The 17,941-nt window shown below is 38.3% G+C and overlaps 2 non-coding genes across 2 annotated transcripts; both read right to left on the reverse strand.

Annotated features, from left to right (window-relative positions):
* Nucleotides 1-10,412: 10,412 nt before the first annotated feature.
* Nucleotides 10,413-10,519, reverse strand: LOC112753122 (small nucleolar RNA R71). The gene has a single exon (XR_003177520.1). It is a non-coding gene; the product is annotated as a small nucleolar RNA R71 (small nucleolar RNA).
* Nucleotides 10,520-10,798: 279 nt separating this feature from the next.
* LOC112753140 (small nucleolar RNA R71) lies at nt 10,799-10,904 on the reverse strand. The gene has a single exon (XR_003177537.1). It is a non-coding gene; the product is annotated as a small nucleolar RNA R71 (small nucleolar RNA).
* Between the last annotated feature and the right edge of the window lie 7,037 nt (nt 10,905-17,941).

Genomic DNA, 17,941 nt, shown 5'->3' on the forward strand with positions numbered 1-17,941 from the left:
AACACAGGGATTCCGTGTACGCATGCCATGTTTTGCGTACGCGAGGTGTGAATTTGGCCATCTCGCATACACGACCCTTGTCCGCATATGCGAGCCCCTTGGACAAGGAAGCTTTCTCGCGTCGCGTGGTACTACTCGTGTATACGAGCTTGTAAATCTTACCATTTCACGTATGCATGCACACACCCCCGTACACATGACGTCTGGGCAGAACCCAGGGTCCACGTCATGTGTGTGTTCACGTACGCATGCCCAGCAAAAGTAACAAAAAGCTGTTAAGTCAGAAAAATCAGTTTCTCGCACCCAACTTCGAATGCGCATAACTTTTTCGTTAATACTAATTTTTAGTCTATTCTTCAAACGGCATAAATTTCACGGACCTAATTTTTCTTTGAAATAAGTTTGACAAAATTTGAGGGTCCGGTAGCCAAGTTATGGCCTGCCGAAGTTGGTCAAAAATAAAGTTTTTATCAAAAGTACCAAACCTCTATCTTTACCTCAAACCTCAATTCAAACCAATGTTTCCCAAAACAAGTCCATATCCATTCCATCTCAAGCACAGCATACCAATACTCAATTCTATCAAGTTCATTCCAAACAATCCACAATCAAACATCACAATTTCACAATATATCAACATCACAACTCATAGTCATCATCCACATCAATCATCATCACAAGCTCACAATAAACTTAACATTTTTACCAAAATCACTAACCTTAACAAGTTCACATAATTTAACCTATCCTGTGGTCAACAAGCCTAAATTTCCATGTTACATTACACATTATCTACGAGAAACTAAAATCATACCTTGGCTGATTCCTCCCTAACCCTGGGACACCTCAATTATCCACAATTCACAAGCTCCAATCCTCCACCAAATAGATTTCTAGCTCCCAATACTCAATTCAAGCATCTAACTTAATTAATTTGGTTCCAATTCACATATATACCACCTAATTTCACTTTATTGCACAGATATTCACAAATTTAATACCTAACCTCATATAATTAAAGAATTGACAAGGGTTTTGAGTTTCTTACCATTACTGATATGGGATTTTACAATCTCGTATAACTACTAGCAAGTGCACCGGGTCGTACCAAGTAATAAACTCACAGTAAATGAGTGTCAATCCCACGAGGATTAAGGAATTAAGCAAGCAATGGTTGATTGAATATTCTAGTCAGGCAATTCATATTTTGATTAGGAACAATTGACAATAGAAACATGAAATATAAATGACTTAAGCAATAAGAAAATAAAAGAAATAAAAGACTTGAAAATAAAGAGCACAAATGTAAATCGCTGGAAATTTATATTGCTAGAATGTAAATACTGAAAAGTAGATTGCAAGAAAAGTAAAGTGCAAGAATGTAAAGAAAGCAATGTAAATGAGCATTAATTGAAAGCAATCAAATAAAGAAAGGGAATAAGAAAATAAGGGAAGATCATTAGGGTACATAGATATTGAATTCTCTGGATCAAATAGCTTTTTATCTCTTCTTCAATCATGCAATCATTGATCTCTTAGCAAATCATAAGTGATTAAATTCCAATGTATTGGTAATTCAATCTCTCTTAACTTGATCAATTGCCAATTTCTTGATCTAATTGCTCATGAGAAGAGATTAAAATTGGTCTCTGATTTAGAGCCACACAATTTCATGAATCAAGTTATGGGTTGATTACATGTCACCCAAGAATCCCAAACCCAAATTCACCAAATTGGAAGAAAGATCTTCAAGCTCAATTCTATGATTCCTCTTTCATGTTTTCATAGAATTCAAGTGAGATTCAAACTATCTCTCAATAGATTTTGAATCCTTGGAATAAAGAACGAAGATTCTTTCTTAAGAAGCAAATGAAAGATGAATTGAAGATGAAGAGTAAATCACAATTGATCTATTAAATTCAATAGAGCTCTTTTCTCCCAATGAAAAAGGGAATTAGCCACTCACGGCTACAGAATATGAAAGAATAGAGGGAAGAAGAGTGTGTGAAGAGAGCTCAGAGAGCTAGATGCCCCCTAAAGTTTTCCTTTCATCCTCTATTTATAACCTATCTAAATTACAATTCAAATGAAATTTAAATTACATTGAATTCAAGTAAATTGAGATTGATTCCATGGGATTGATCCAATTGGAAGATTGAAGAATTGAGGAATGAATGATGAAATTGAGTATTTGGAGGTTGGAAAGAAAGTAATGCCACACTTTTTCTTCAAAGCATAGTTGTTAAAACCGGACCGAACCGACCGGTTCGATCGGAAAACCAATGAACCGAACTATGTATCGGTCCGGTTTAACATTCTGACTGTTTAAGGAAATAAACCGGTCAAAACCGGTATGAACTGATCAAATCGGTCAAAACCGGCACGAATTTGAACCGAACCGGTCCGGTCAACAAGCATAGTCAACAGTCAACCCCGCGCGTTGATGACGTCATGCTGATGTCAGCGTGTGGAGTTGGAAAATCTTTTAAAAATGTAGTGCAAGATGGAGTCGAACTTGGCTCTTCTCCTATATAGACCAAACTAGCTACCACTGCACTAATTTGTTCTTTTGATATCTTTCATGCTTTTTATATTATATATTGTATGTTATATAATATCCTAACTAATATATATATATACACAAAAATACTTAATTCAATATTTTTTATATTCAACATTTTTTAAATTAATTATTTTTTAATTGGAGTACAAATTAATTAATTTTAAAATAAAAAATAATAATTTATATAAAATTAAAATAAAAATTACTTATTCTAAGAAGAAAAATAAATTTATATATAATTATTTAATTATATAAAGATATTTAGATTTTAAAATTACTCTTGGATATAGTTCATAGATTGTTATTCTTATTGTGTCCAATTAAGATACTATTATAGTAGTACGGACTAATTTTATGTCTATCTTTTTATTAGTTATTTATAGAATTCGAGATTTAATTATTCTTAAAACATTAGTAAAAATATGTATTTTAAATTTTAATTTTAAACTTTTGACTATTTTTTATTTTTTATTTACATAGGACCGGGTCAATCGGTTCAATCAGTAACCCAACGGTTGAACCAATAACTCAGTAACCCAGTGACCTGACCGGTTCGATCACCGGTTCGGTTCTGACAACTATGCTTCAAAGTATAGCCCAATTTGACCTCTATTGTACTTGCCGTGGCACGCTAAGTGATTCACATGGGACGTCAGCAATATTGATTAAATTAATGGCCCAAATGGTGCTTCTGTTTTGCTTCAGCATGGGACGTCACAAAACTTGCGTGGGATGCGAAACTGATATCGTGCGTATGCATGGGTCATGCGTATGCATGATTTGCTAAGTTCGCCACTTGTGCGTACGCATGGATGCATGCGTACACATGTTTGCACTTATTTTGACAATGGTGCGTATGCACGAATGCTGTTGGACACCAGCACCTCTACGTTGGACGGAAAAGCTTCCAGGCACAAATGTGTTGATTTTGGTCCTTGGAAAAAGTGTGTCCTTGGCTGTCAAAGCATGCCTTTCCTTCCAAAGCGTGTCCTTAGCTTTCTCCTTTGTTCTTTTGATTTTTGTTTCATTTCCTACACTTATCAAAGCACAAAATAACTCCAAAGAGCATTGATCAAAGCACCAAAAGCCTCAATTAAAGCAAGAAAAGTCTGTATCTTGAATTTAAGTAAACAAATGTTAAGAACATAGATAAAAAGTATGAAATTCCTAATAAAAGCACTAAATTACTACCTCTGTTTAAAGAAATAACAACTAAAAACTACTAAAGATGCACATGCATCACTTCTCAATGCATTAAGGGTGAAGTGACTGGGTGAGAAATAACTAATTTCTTACCATAATTCTTGGATGGTTTTGAAGAGCTTGACGTGGTGGGCGCGTGGCCGCAAACGGTGTGGCGATCGGAGCTAGGAATTGAAAGATACATGAGTTTAAATGTGATGTTAGGGTTTAGCTTGAGTGTTCTTCCTTGGCCCTCCCCCTTCAACATTTTTCAGAGGAAATAATGGGGAATGGAAGGTTAAATTTGCTATTTATATTGGGCCTTGGACCCGGTTTGGACCCGGTCCAATCAGTTCGGCCCGTTGGTCCTTTTTGGGCCAAATCATTTAAAATTAGTGTCAAAATTCATATTTTTAATAGTTTTACCTCTCTGGATTGATAAAATTTAATTTCCTAATTTTTTTATTAATAATTAATTTATTAGCTAATTATTTATTAATTAAGCGAGATTTATATCCTACCCACCTAATTAAGAATTTTACCCTCAAAATTCAGATTCAGTTACCTGAAAATAAGTGTGGATAATCCTTTCTCATTTTAGATTCGAGTTTCCAAGTGTGTTCTTCAATTCTAGCCTGATTCCAAGCAACTTTAACTAATGAAACCTCTTTCCCGTTCAGTCACATAATACTGGTATCATCGATTTTGATCGGAACTACTTGAAATGTCAGATCCTCCTTCAATTGAACTGATTCTAGTTCTAGAATGTGGCTGGCTTTAGAAGTGTACTTCCAAAGCTGCGACATGTGAAATACGTCATGCAGGTTCAAAAGATATGGTGGCAGAGCTATCCGACACGCCACCAGCCCACTTCTCTTCAAAATCTGAAACAGACTGATGCCAAGGCATTTTGGCCAGTTTCACTGACCTTTTCTTTACTGTTTTTAAGGTAGTTTCATGTATTTTCTTAGAAAATAAGCTAGTTTTGGGTAGATATTCACTTACATCTTGATTCAAGCATACATTGTGCACTTTACATGATTTCATGAGAATTTTGCATGAATTATATGACAAATTGGATGATGTATGACTCATGACTTGGACTAGAACTTTGATGCACTTTGTTGCTTGATTTCAGGACAAAGGAAGCAAAGAAGAACCACGTTAGCAGTCACGTTAGTCCCACTAATGTGACCTCTAACGTGGAATGGGTGCTAACTTGCAAAGTTAATGAGAAAGGTAATCGCCAATAACGCCCTCGAAGCCATCATAAGCCCACGTTAAGAGTCACGTTAACTAAGTTAACGTGAACTCTAACGTGGAAGAAGACAACAAGGCCAACGTTAGTGACACTCTCCTTTGTCACTAACGTTGGATCAAGCTCATAATTGGCCACGTTAGTTGCCACGTTAACTTAGTTAACGTGGACTCTAACGTTAAGAAGCAAAAGAGAAGCCAACGTTAGTGACATTCACCTTTGTCACTAACGTTGGCCAAGCCTTCATAAGCCACGTTAACTCCCACGTTAACTTAGTTAACGTGGAAGCTAACGTGGAGAGAGCAATTGATAGCCAACGTTAGTGACACTTACCTTTGTCACTAACGTTGGAGATGGCTAGCATGACTACGTTAGAAGCCACGTTAACTTAGTTAACGTGGACTCTAACGTGAGAAATAAGGGCACATTGGAACGTTAGTGACAAAGGTAAGTGTCACTAACGTTCTCGAAGGATTGGCATTACTACGTTAGAAGCCACGTTAACCTAGTTAACGTGGACTCTAACGTAGGGACAAGGGAGGACTCTCCACGTTATTGGGAAAGGTAAGTCCCAATAACGTGTGCGAAGGACTAAGAGGCAACGTTAGTGGTCACGTTAGTGCCACTAACGTTGAAGTCAATGTGATCATATTTGGGTTAGGAATGTTAATGAAAAAGGTGAGTCACTAATGTTCTCGAACCCACACTTTCACTTAACGTTGACACCACTAACATTCTGAGTCAAAGTCCCTGCATACTTCACCTTTTCTCTCTGCAAGCAAAGCTAAGCCCAATGAAAAGGATAACTGCTTCAAACTCAAGATTCAGAGGCCCATACCCAAGACTTGAAGAGCCAACTAGAAGATGAGAAGAGTAGTATATATAGGAGTAGTTTTGAATTAGTTTGGGGAGTTGGAAACTTTAGAGAGCCTTTGGCATAGAACTACTCTCTATATTTTACTTTCTCTGCACTTCTAGTTTTACTTCCATCATGTATTCTCCATCTTTGTTTTTATTTTCCAGAGCTATGAACAACTAAACCCCTTTCATTGGGTTAGGGAGCTTTGTTGTAATTTGATGGATCAATATTAGTTTTCATTTTCCTTCTTCTATCTTTTCTCTTGATTTTACTAGAAAGATTTCGATCTTCATCCAATTGGGTAGTTATCTTGGAAAAGAAGCTATTCATACTTGGATCTCTTCTGAACCTTGAAAGAGGAATGAAGAGATCATGCTAGAAATGCTTTCTCATGCTGGACCAAATTGGGTTTGGATGGATATGTGACTATAATCCTACCAACACTTGATTTGGGAAATGCATGTGGTATAATCAGTGACCATACTTCATCTCTTCTCATGAGCAATTGACCAAGGAATTGGCTATTGATCAAGATTTGAGAGATTAAATTACCAAGAAATTGGAATTCGATCACTTAAGATTGCCAAGGAGATCAATGAATGCATTGATTGAGGAAGAGATGAAAATGAACTTGATCCGGAGAATGCAACATCTCCTGAGCTCAATGAACTCCCCATTTCTGATCTTACCCATTCTCTTTAATTTCTTCCATTTACTTTTATGAGCAATTACCCCATTCCCGTTTAAGATTCTGCAATTTACTTTCCGCCATTTACATTCAGCTCTTACTTCTAGCATTTACTGTTTCTGCTATTTACTTTCCCGCCATTTAATTTTCTGCAAATCTCAAATCAAATTCTGGTTCGCTCAACTAGAACATTCCTCTAATTAAAGTTGCTTGATCAATCAATCTCTGTGGGATTCGACCTCATTCTATTGTGAGTTTTTACTTGACGACAAATTCGGTACACTTGTCGAAGAAAATTTGTTGAGAGACAAGTTTTCTGCGTATCACAGACCGATGTAACGAGGATTCAATTTCTTTGCTTTGATCGCTCTACCCACTCCTGTTGTTAGAGTAACCTTTAGAAATATGTGATCTCCTTCACTAAACTCTAACGGTTTCATCTTTGATCGGTGCAACTTTTTTGGCATCTTTGAGCAGTAAGCACTCTATTTCGGACTTTCTTAATCTGTTCTATGGTCTCAGCTACAAACTCAGGCCCCAATAAACTTGATTCTCCTGCTTCAAACCAACACAGTAGAGATTGACACTTTCTTCCATACAGAGCCTTATACGGAGCCATTCCGATGCTCGCATGGTAACTGTTGTTGCACGCAAACTCCACTAACGGCATATACCAATCCCAGCTCATAGGTTTATCCAACACACAAGGCCTCAACATATCTTCTAGAGTTTGTATCATCCTCTCTGGTTGACCATCGGTTTGAGGATGTTATGCCATACTTAAGCTCAATTGAGTTTCGAATGCTCTCTAGAATGCTCCCTAAAATCTCGAAGTGAAATGAGGATCTCTGTCAGAGACTATGTGATGCCAAGGCATCTTAGGCTAGTTTCACTAGCCTTTTCCTTTTGTTTTTAGTAGGTTTTATGTACTTTCTTGAGTTCTAAGTAAGTAATTGGGTTAAAAATTCATGTATGCCTTGATTCATTCAGCCGTGGTTAATTTGATGCAATTTCATGAGATTTTATGTGATAATTACTTGTGTGCTAAGGATGATGTAAATTCTCATGAATTTAGTAAGACTTTGATGCATATATTGGTTGATGATAGGTGAAGAAGTGTATGGAATGAAGTTGAAGAAATGGCCATGGAAAGAAGAAAGGGAAGTAACGTTCGTGGCCAAAGTTGGACCACCAACGTTGCCTCAAACGTTGGAAGGAGAGGCAGAGAAAAAGTTTTACATAATTCTGATACTCATGTTGGAGGCCAAAGTTGGACCACCAACGTTCCCTCCAACGCTAGTTGATACAGAGTGCTTTCTGGAAATTTGAAAAATTGCGGTGACGCGTACGCGTGCAATACGCGCATGGGTGGATTGTGAATTTTGACAATCCCTGCGCACGCATAGGTAACGCACATGCGTGGATAGGCCAACGTTGGAGAGAGCGTTGCCAGTCCAATGCCAAGTCCAACGTTCGCGATATGTGGTCCAATTCTTGAATTATGAAAAGTGCATCGACGCGCACGCATACATGGCGCGTACGCGTGGATACGCCAGCATTGGAGGGAATGTTGCCACTCCAACACTGGGGACAACATCTTCGTTAGCCTTTTCAAAAATTGGAATTGGGGAATTTGCATCCACGCACACGCGTAGGTGATGCGCACGCATGGATGTGCATTCTAGTCCCAAACTCGCACACGCATAGGCAGCGCAGACGCGTAAAGGGGTAAAATGGCTCATCCATGCGTACGCATAGACAAGTGAACGTTGGCACCCCAACGTTGAGTCAAACGTTGATTGCAGCCACCAAAATCCTTTTTTCCTAAAGAACATTTGACTCAACGTTTGCCTAAGAATGTTGACTCCAAAATTGCTATCAGAATTGCACAATTGAGCACCTCTCTCTTCTCAACAGCATTGAGAGCCAATTAAATCAACTTCAACAAAGGCCAAAAGCCCAATTCAGATGACTTGAAGATTAATTGAAGAAAGTGTATAAATAGCTTAGAGTTTAAGTTAGCGGGGCTGACGCACGGAGTACTGAAACTCTGCCCAATTTTTCTCTGCACTTTTTCATTCTGCAATGTACTTTTCAATTTTGTTTTCCATTCTGAGAGCTATGAACAACTAAACCCCTTTCATTGGGTTAAGGAGCTCTATTGTAATTCAATGGATCAATAACAGTTTTCATTCTTCTTCTTCTTTCTTTTCTCTTGATTTTCGCTAGAAAGCTTTCGATCTTAATTCAATTGGATAGTTGTCTTGACAGAGAAGCTATTCATAATTGGAATTCCTCTGATCCTTGTGAGAGGGATGAGGAATTCATGCTAGAAATGCTTTCTCACATTGGATCAGATTGGGGGTTGGATGGATATCATGACATGTAATCCTACCAATACTTTGATCTATGAATTTGTGTGGTATAGTCTGTGACCGAACTTCATCTCTTCCCATGAGGAATTAAATCAAGACATTGGATAATTGTTCAAGCTTAGAGAGATTGGTTAGCCAAGACATTGGGATCTAATCACCTAAGATTGCCAAGCAAAGTCAATGAATGCATTGATTGAGGAAGGGATGAGAATGATTTGATCCGGAGAGTTCAATATCTCCTAAAACCCAATGAATCCCCAATTTTGATCTCACCCATTCTCTTTACATTCTGCTATTTAATTTGATGCTCAATTCTCCATTCCCTTTTAATTTCTTACAATTTAAGTTTCTGCAATTTAATTTCATGCAATTTCCCTTCTGCACTTTAATTTCTGTTATTTACATTCAGCTATTTACATTTCTTGCACTTTAAGTTTCCCGCCAATTTACTTTCTGCACTCCCAATTTCAAATCTGATTCAATTCAGCTAGAACAATTCTCCAATTAACATTAATCAACCTACCAATCCCTGTGGGATTCGACCTCACTCTATAGTGAGTTTTTACTTGACGAAAATCCGGTGTACTTGCCAGTGGAAATTTGTTGAGAGATAAGTTTTCGTAACTTCAAGTTTATGGTGCCGTTGCTGGGGATTGGTTTTGTATTGACAATTACTAAATTGGAGGATAGCTAGATTGAGCAATTTTCTTTTCTTTTGTTAATTGAATTTCAATTTCATCTGTTCAATTTTACTTTCTGCAATTTTTGTTGTTTTTCTTTATATTTCCTTACTTTCCAGCAAGCTAACCCACTAACCATTTGATAAATTGCTCTAGCCAAGCTAACTATAATTTGTTTTTGTGAATTCTCCCCTTGATGTTGCCTGTATTTGTTCATTGTATGACAGGTAGAAGAAGGAAAACCTCAACCTCTTTTGATAGTGAACCTGAGAGGACATTCCTTAGATTAAGGAGGGAATCAAGAGGAAAGAAGGCTATTGGTGCAGAGGAAGAAGAGGAGGACTTAGACATAGATATAGAGGATGATATGGAGACTCATCATCTGGGAGAAGTGCATAATCATGCCAAAGAAGGTGCAGCCAATCATGCTCCACAAGAAAGGAGAGTGCTATGTTCCTACATTAATCCCAATCCTGAGAATTGTGGGAGCAACAATCAAAAGCCGACCATCCATGCTAATAACTTTGAATTGAAGCCTCAACTCATCACTCTCGTCCAAAACAATTGTTCTTTCGGAGGAAGTGCCCAAGAAGAACCTAATCAGCATCTCTCCACATTCCTAAGGATCTGTGATTCAGTGAAATCTAATGGTGTTCATCCTGACACCTATAGATTGCTACTGTTTCCATTTTCTCTGAGGATAAACCATCCAAATGGCTAGAATCATTTCCCAAAGAAATTTTGACAACCTGGGAAGATGTAGTGAATAGATTCTTAGTAAGGTTCTACCCTCTCCAAAGAGTGAATAGACTGAGGACTGAGGTGCAGCCATTCAGACAGCAAGATGGTGAAACCCTCTATGAAGCCTGGGAAAGATTCAAGGATTTGACAAGGAAATGCCCCCCTGATATGTTCAATGAGTGGGTACAATTGCATATCTTTTATGAAGGGCTATCATATAAATCAAAGAAAGCTGTAGACCACTCATCTAGAGGCTCCCTCAACAAGAAGAAAATAATTGAAGAGGCTATAGATGTCATAGAAACAGTGGCTGACAATGAGTATTTCAATGCCTCAGACAGAAGCAACAACTGAGGAGTTATGGAATTAAACCACATGGATGCAATCCTGGCCCAAAATAAGATGATCATTAAGCAACTAGCTGATTTGACCAAACAAATGGAGAATAATCAAGCTGCAGCTATCCATACAGACATTCAGACAGCAAGATGGTGAAACCCTCTATGAAGCCTGGGAAAGATTCAAGGATTTGACAAGGAAATGCTCCCCTGATATGTTCAATGAGTGGGTACAATTGCATATCTTTTATGAAGGGCTATCATATGAATCAAAGAAAGCTGTAGACCACTCATCTGGAGGCTCCCTCCACAAGAAGAAAACAATTGAAGAGGCTATAGATGTCATAGAAATAGTGGCTGACAATGAGTATTTCTATGCCTCAAATAGAAGCAACAACTGAGGAGTTATGGAATTAAACCACATAGATGCAATCCTGGCCCAAAATAAGATGATCATTAAGCAACTAGCTGATTTGACCAAACAAATGGAGAATAATCAAGCTGCAGCTATCCATACAGACATTCAGACAGCAAGATGGTGAAACCCTCTATGAAGCCTGGGAAAGATTCAAGGATTTGACAAGGAAATGCTCCCCTGATATATTCAATGAGTGGGTACAATTGCATATCTTTTATGAAGGGCTATCATATGAATCAAAGAAAGCTGTAGACCACTCATCTGGAGGCTCCCTCCACAAGAAGAAAACAATTGAAGAGGCTATATATGTCATAGAAATAGTGGCTGACAATGAGTATTTCTATGCCTCAGACAAAAGCAACAACTGAGGAGTTATGGAATTAAACCACATGGATACAATTCTGGCCCAAAATAAGATGATCACTAAGCAACTAGCTGATTTGACCAAACAAATGGAGAAGAATCAAGCTGTAGCTATCCATACTCAATCATCACCACAAGGAGAGTTGGACACAGAGGAAGGAGTTAACTGGGAGGAAGCCAATTACCTTGAAAATTCATCTAGGCAAGCTCATGATCCATATTCTAAAACCTATAACCCTGGTTGGAAGAACCACCCAAACTTTGGGTGGGAAAACCAAGAAAACCAAGGCCAAGATCAGAAACCTCACAATCCCAACCAATATACCTACCAACAATCTAATCCAAGTTCATATCAACACCCATACAATAATTCTCCCCAGCCACCATATCAAACCCAAAATAACCAACCTCCAATTCCCAATCCACCATCTAAGGATAAGCTATCTAGCATTGAAGCTATGCTTGTAAATCTTTGCAAGGAGTCTGACGATTTGAAAAAATTCAAGGAGGAGGTGAGATCCAATTTGCAAAAGCAAGATGCTGCCATTCAGAAACTTGAAGCACAAATTGGATACCTAACCAAGTAAGCTCCTAGCCATAGCTCTTGTAATGCCATCAAAGCAAACTCAAGGGAGGAATGCAAAGCTATTACACTCAAGAGTGGAAAGGAATTGAAGGAGCCATCAAAGGGAACTCAAGAGAGAGAAGCAGAGGGATGTCTAAGTGACAAGGGAGAGGCACAAACACCTGCTCCCAATCCACCAGAGGAAAAAGAAGTCCTAAGCCATATGTCCCAAAAGCTCCTTACCCTCAACGATTGATGAAGAATGCAAAGGACAGCCAATTCTCCAGATTTTTGGAGATGTTTAAGAAACTGCAGATCAATATTCCTTTTGCTAAAGCATTAGAGCAAATGCCACTCTATGCTAAGTTTTTGAAGGAATTAATGACCAAGAATAGAAGTTGGAGGAATGATAAAATTGTGGTGTTAACTGAAAAGTGTAGTTCTATCATCCAACACAAACTGCCTCAAATATTGAAGGACCCAGGGAGCTTCTAAATCCCCTGCATCATAGGGGAGATTATAGTAAAAAAAGCCTTATGTGATTTGGGAGCTAGCATAAATTTGATGTCCTTAGCAATAATGAAAAGAATGAAGATTGAGGAAGCCAACCCAAAAAGAATGGCTCCCCAATTGGCCGACCGATCATTCAAATTCCCTCATGGAATAGTAGAAAATTTGTTGGTAAAGGTGGGAGACTTTATCTTCCCGGCTGACTTTGTGGTGTTGGATATGGAGGATTGATGAACGGAAAATTGGTTGGTATAGAATTTCGCAATAAATTCTCGTTGCAAGTATAGTTTCTAAACCAACAAAAATCCTCTCATGCAAAAAATTGTTTGTCACAAGTACAAACCCCAATAAAAATAACCGAAGTATTCAAACCTCGGGTCGTCTCTCAAAGGAATTACAGGGAAGTTTTCTCATTATTGGTTATGGGACAAGTATTTTGGGGTTTTGAATAAGGAACATGAAGAGTAAATTGCAAGAAAGTAAAGAGAAATTCAAATGATAAAAAGGTCTTGGCAAGGAATGATGGTCAAGGATCTTTATCCTTGTCATTAACCACAACATGATAATTGCAAGGATCAATCTCATTAAATCATCCTTTAACAAGTAGAGAAAATTCAAATGAGCTACACTAATCCTAATCCATAAGTCCTAGCCATCTCACTAATTACTTTAGGGGAGGCTAGAGTCAATGGACACCAATTATCAACATTTGGACATTAGCAACTCAATTTCACCTAAGTTACCATCCCAAGCCAATTGCAAGAAAAGTAGATCTACACTACCAATTGCAAGGAAATAACAATAAAGCAAATCAACAATAAAGGAACTCAAAACATAAATTGCATTAAAGAAAAATAAGAGAAACAAGAGTGCATCAATAATAAAGTAAACAATTACAAGAATAAAATGCTAAACTAGAGAAAGTAAAGGTAGAGGAATAAGAAATTGTAGGGAAAAAGTAAATCAAAGCATGAATTAAACCTAGATCTAAGAAATCCTAATCTACATCTAACCTAATTCTAGAGAGAAGAGAGAGCTTCTCTCTCTAGAAACTAACTCTAAACTAAACTATGTGATTCCCACCCCCTTTGACTCTCCTCAATTCTGCATGTAATAGGCTTAGAAAGTGAGTTGGATCTGGGCCTGGGAGTCCAGAAATCGCCCCCAGTGTTTTCACTTTAATGAAGTCACGTGCGAGCATCGACGCGTACGTGTGGATCACGCGTACGCGTCGCTTGGCATTTTACGTTCCACGCGTACGCGTCATGTACGCGTACGCATCACCATGCAACTTCATATTCCACGCGTGCGCATCTTCTACGCGTGCGCATCGATGAATGCATCCCAAATCCTTGATTTTCGATGATTTCTCCACTTTACATGCTTTTCTCTTCATTTCTTTGATCCATCCCTAGCATTTTAAACCTGAATTCACTAACAAACACATTAAGGCATCTAGTGGAATCAAAAGTGAATTAAAATTAGCAAATTAAGGGCCTAAAAAGCATGTTTTTACACTTAACCACAATTTAGGAAGAAATCTTGAAACCATGCCATTTCATTGAATAAATGTGAAAAAAGTAGATAAAATCCACATAAATTAAGCACAAAATGTACCACAAAATAGTAGTGCATCAAGGAAGAAGCCAAAGCTTCAATCATTTTGGGAAGACCATTTTTAGCAACTGCTGGAGCCATTATTGATGTCCAAAAGGGTGAACTTACCCTTAGGCTACATGATGAGAAAATGGTGTTTAATGTGTTCAAGGTCATGAGTTACCCACAGGAATCACTAGGAGAATGTATGAGGTTGGATGCAGTAAAAATTGTAGTGGAGGAAACCTTTGATGAAGAACTTAAAGAGGTGACAGAAGAGGATTCCACATTAAACATGGAGGCTACAGAAATCCAATCAACTGAGGCATCCATCCCAAGTGCACCAGAAGGGAAGAAAGAAGAGAAAGGAACACCCAAACTTGAACTAAAAGCATTGCCTCCCAATCTCAAGTATGCATACTTGGGAAGCGATGAAAGTTACCCAATAATCATCAATTCTGCTCTTAGTTAAGAACAAGAAGAGGAGTTAATCAAGGTGCTGCAAAAGCATCAAGATGCCATTGGATGGACCCTTGCTGATTTGAAAGGGATAAGCTCATCCATATGCATGCATAAGATCCTGTTGGAAGAAGATGCTAAGCCCTCCATTCAAGCCCAAAGAATATTGAATCCATTCATGAAAGAAGTGGTGCAAAAGGAGGTTATGAAGCTTTGGCAGGCAGGTGTGATCTACCTAATTTCAGATAGCCCATGGGTGAGCCATATCCAAGTGGTTCCTAAGAAGGGAGGCATCACTGTAGTGCCCAATGAAAAGAATGAACTCATCCCTACAAGAACTGTCACATGATGGAGGATGTGCATTGATTATAAAAAGCTTAATGAAGCTACAAGAAAAGATCACTTCCCACTCTCTTTCATGGACCAGATGCTAGAAAGGCTTACCAAACATGCATATTATTGCTTCTTGGATTGCTATTCAGGATACAATCAAATAGTGGTTGATCCAAGAGACCAGGAGAAAACATCATTCACTTGTCCATATGGAGTCTTTGCTTACAGGCGCATGCCATTTGGACTGTGCAATGCGCCTGTAACTTTCCAACGTTGCATGTTGTCTATCTTTTCAGACATAATTAAAAAATTCATTGAAGTCTTTATGGACGACTTTTCAGTATTTGGGGATTCCTTCCCTAATTGCCTAAATCACCTCGCCTTGGTGTTGAAAAGATGCCAAGAGACCAATCTGGTTTTGAATTGGGAGAAATGCCATTTTATGGTGACAGAAGGAATAGCCCTTGGTCATAAGGTCTCTAACCAACGCATTGAGGTAGACAGAGCTAAGGTGGAATTAATTGAGAAGTTACCTCCACCTAGTAATGTTAAGGCAATTAGGAGTTTCTTAGGACATGCTGGATTTTAGAGAAGGTTTATCAGAGACTTTTCAAAAATAGCCAAGCCTTTGAGTAACTTACTTGTCTCTGATACACCTTTTGTATTTGATCAGGATTGCATGCTAGCTTTTGAAACTCTAAAGAAAAATCTTTCCTCAGCACCTATCATTGCCCTACCTAACTGGGATTTACCCTTTGAATTGATGTATGATACATCAGATGTTGCTATTGGGGAAGTGTTAGCACAGAGAAAAGGCAACTTAGTGCATGTTATATACTATGCCAGCAAAGTTCTAAATGAAACCCAAAGGAACTACACAACTACTGAAAATGAACTACTTGCAATAGTGTTTGCATTTGATAAGTTTAGATCATATCTCATTGGATCTAAAGTAATTGTTTTTACTGATCATGCAGCATTGAAATATCTACTTGCCAAGCAAGAATCAAAACCAAGGTTGATAAGGTAGATCTTGTTGATGCAGGAGTTCAACATTGAGATTAAAGATAAGAAAGGAGTGGAGAACAAGGTAGCAGATCATCTGTCAAGGATCCCCTGTGATGAAGGAAGCACACACAACCTACATATAAATGAATGTTTTCCTGATGAGCAACTGATGTTGGTTCACAAGACACCATGGTTTGCAGACATTGCAAACTTTAAAGCCACTGGGGAGGTGCCTCCAGAATTCAACAAACATCAGAGGAGGAAACTTATTAATGATGCCAAGTACTTCTTCTGGGATGAACCATACCTTTTCAAGAAATGTTCAGATGGAATACTTAGAAGATGCATCTCAGAGGAAGAAAAAAAGGGAAGTCTTATAGAATTGTCATGGTTCTTGCTATGGGGGACATTTTGGAGGAGAAAGGACTGCAGCCAAAGTACTACAATGTGGATTCTTTTGGCCCATAATTTTCAAGAATGTAAAAAAAATGGTACAACACTGCAATGAATGCCAAAGAGCAGGGAACCTACCCAAAAGAAACGAAATGCCCCAACAATTCATCTTAGAACTTGAATTATTTGATGTGTGGAGGATTGATTTCATGGGACCATTCCCAACCTCATACTCAAATAAATATATCTTGGTGGCAGTGGATTATGTATCAAAATGGGTAGAATCCGTTGCAACTCCAACAAATGATAATAAGGTGGTGATGAACTTTCTCAGAAAGAACATCTTTAGCCGATTTGGGGTGCCTAGAGCTCTTATCAATGTGGAGGAAGCCATTTTTGTAATAGACCATTGGAAAGTCTCCTCTTGAGGTATGGAATAAAGCACAAGGTTGCCACACCCTACGATCCCTAAACAAGTGGATAGACAGAGATATCCAACAGAGAGCTCAAGAGAATCTTGGAAAAGCTGTGGGAGCTTCAAGAAAAGATTGGTCCAAGAAGTTGGACGATGCTCTCTGGGCCTATAGGAAAGCCTTCAAAACACCAATTGGGATGTCACCATATCAATTGGTATATGGGAAGGCTTGTCATTTACCATTAGAGCTTGAACACAAGGCATTCTGGGCTCTTAAGTTACTGAACTTCAATAATGATGCTGCTGGTGAAAGAAGGCTTTTGCAACTGCAAGAACTAGAAGAGTTCAGATCCCAGGCCTATGAAAATGCAAAAATTTACAAGGAAAAGGCAAAATAAAGACATGACCTCAAGTTGGCACCAAGAAGCTTCGAAGAGGGACAGACAGTACTCCTCTACAATTCCAAACTAAAGCTATTTCCTGGAAAGCTAAAGTCAAGGTGGTCAGGACCTTTCCTTGTCACCAAGGTTTCTCCTTATGGACATATAGAAATTATGGAAGAGAAATCACAGGAAACCTTCACTGTAAATGGACAAAGGCTCAAGCACTATCTAGGTGATATGAGGGAAAGGCCCAAGATAAAGTACAGACTCAACTGAGAGAAGCCAACTGTCAAGCTAGTGACGTTAAAAAAGCGCTTGTTGGGAGGCAACCCAACCAAAAGTAATTTTCTTTTCATAGCTAGTCAATAAAAGAGTCAAGAAGACTTCTCTGCATTGCAAGGAGCTAAGTTTGGTGTTACACACCCAAGGAATTCAGAGATGAATGTGCAATTCTAAGTTTGGTGTTCCACCATAGACTTCCCTAAAAGCACGTTGTATTTTTCATCATAATTGGTTACAGGCTCCAAACATTCAGAGAAATTACTTGACAAATTTTTTATTTTCAGTCACAGTTTAACTTCTTAATAAAAGCACTTGTAGCTTCATATGTATGTTCACCTTGCTACATTTAGAAGTAAGAAAGGAATTAAGTTTGGTGTTCACACACCAACTTAAGTCCTGAAAATCACAAGCATACATATAGACTCACCATTTCTCAAGTGATTGGGAAATAAGAAACTACCAATAGTTTTGCAAGAAGACAATCAAAACTTTGGGAAGGCTATGCACCATCATCCAGGGACAAAGAGAAGAC

The sequence above is a fragment of the Arachis hypogaea genome, chromosome 15 (genome assembly GCF_003086295.3).
Source record: "Arachis hypogaea cultivar Tifrunner chromosome 15, arahy.Tifrunner.gnm2.J5K5, whole genome shotgun sequence".
Lineage (NCBI taxonomy): Eukaryota > Viridiplantae > Streptophyta > Magnoliopsida > Fabales > Fabaceae > Arachis > Arachis hypogaea.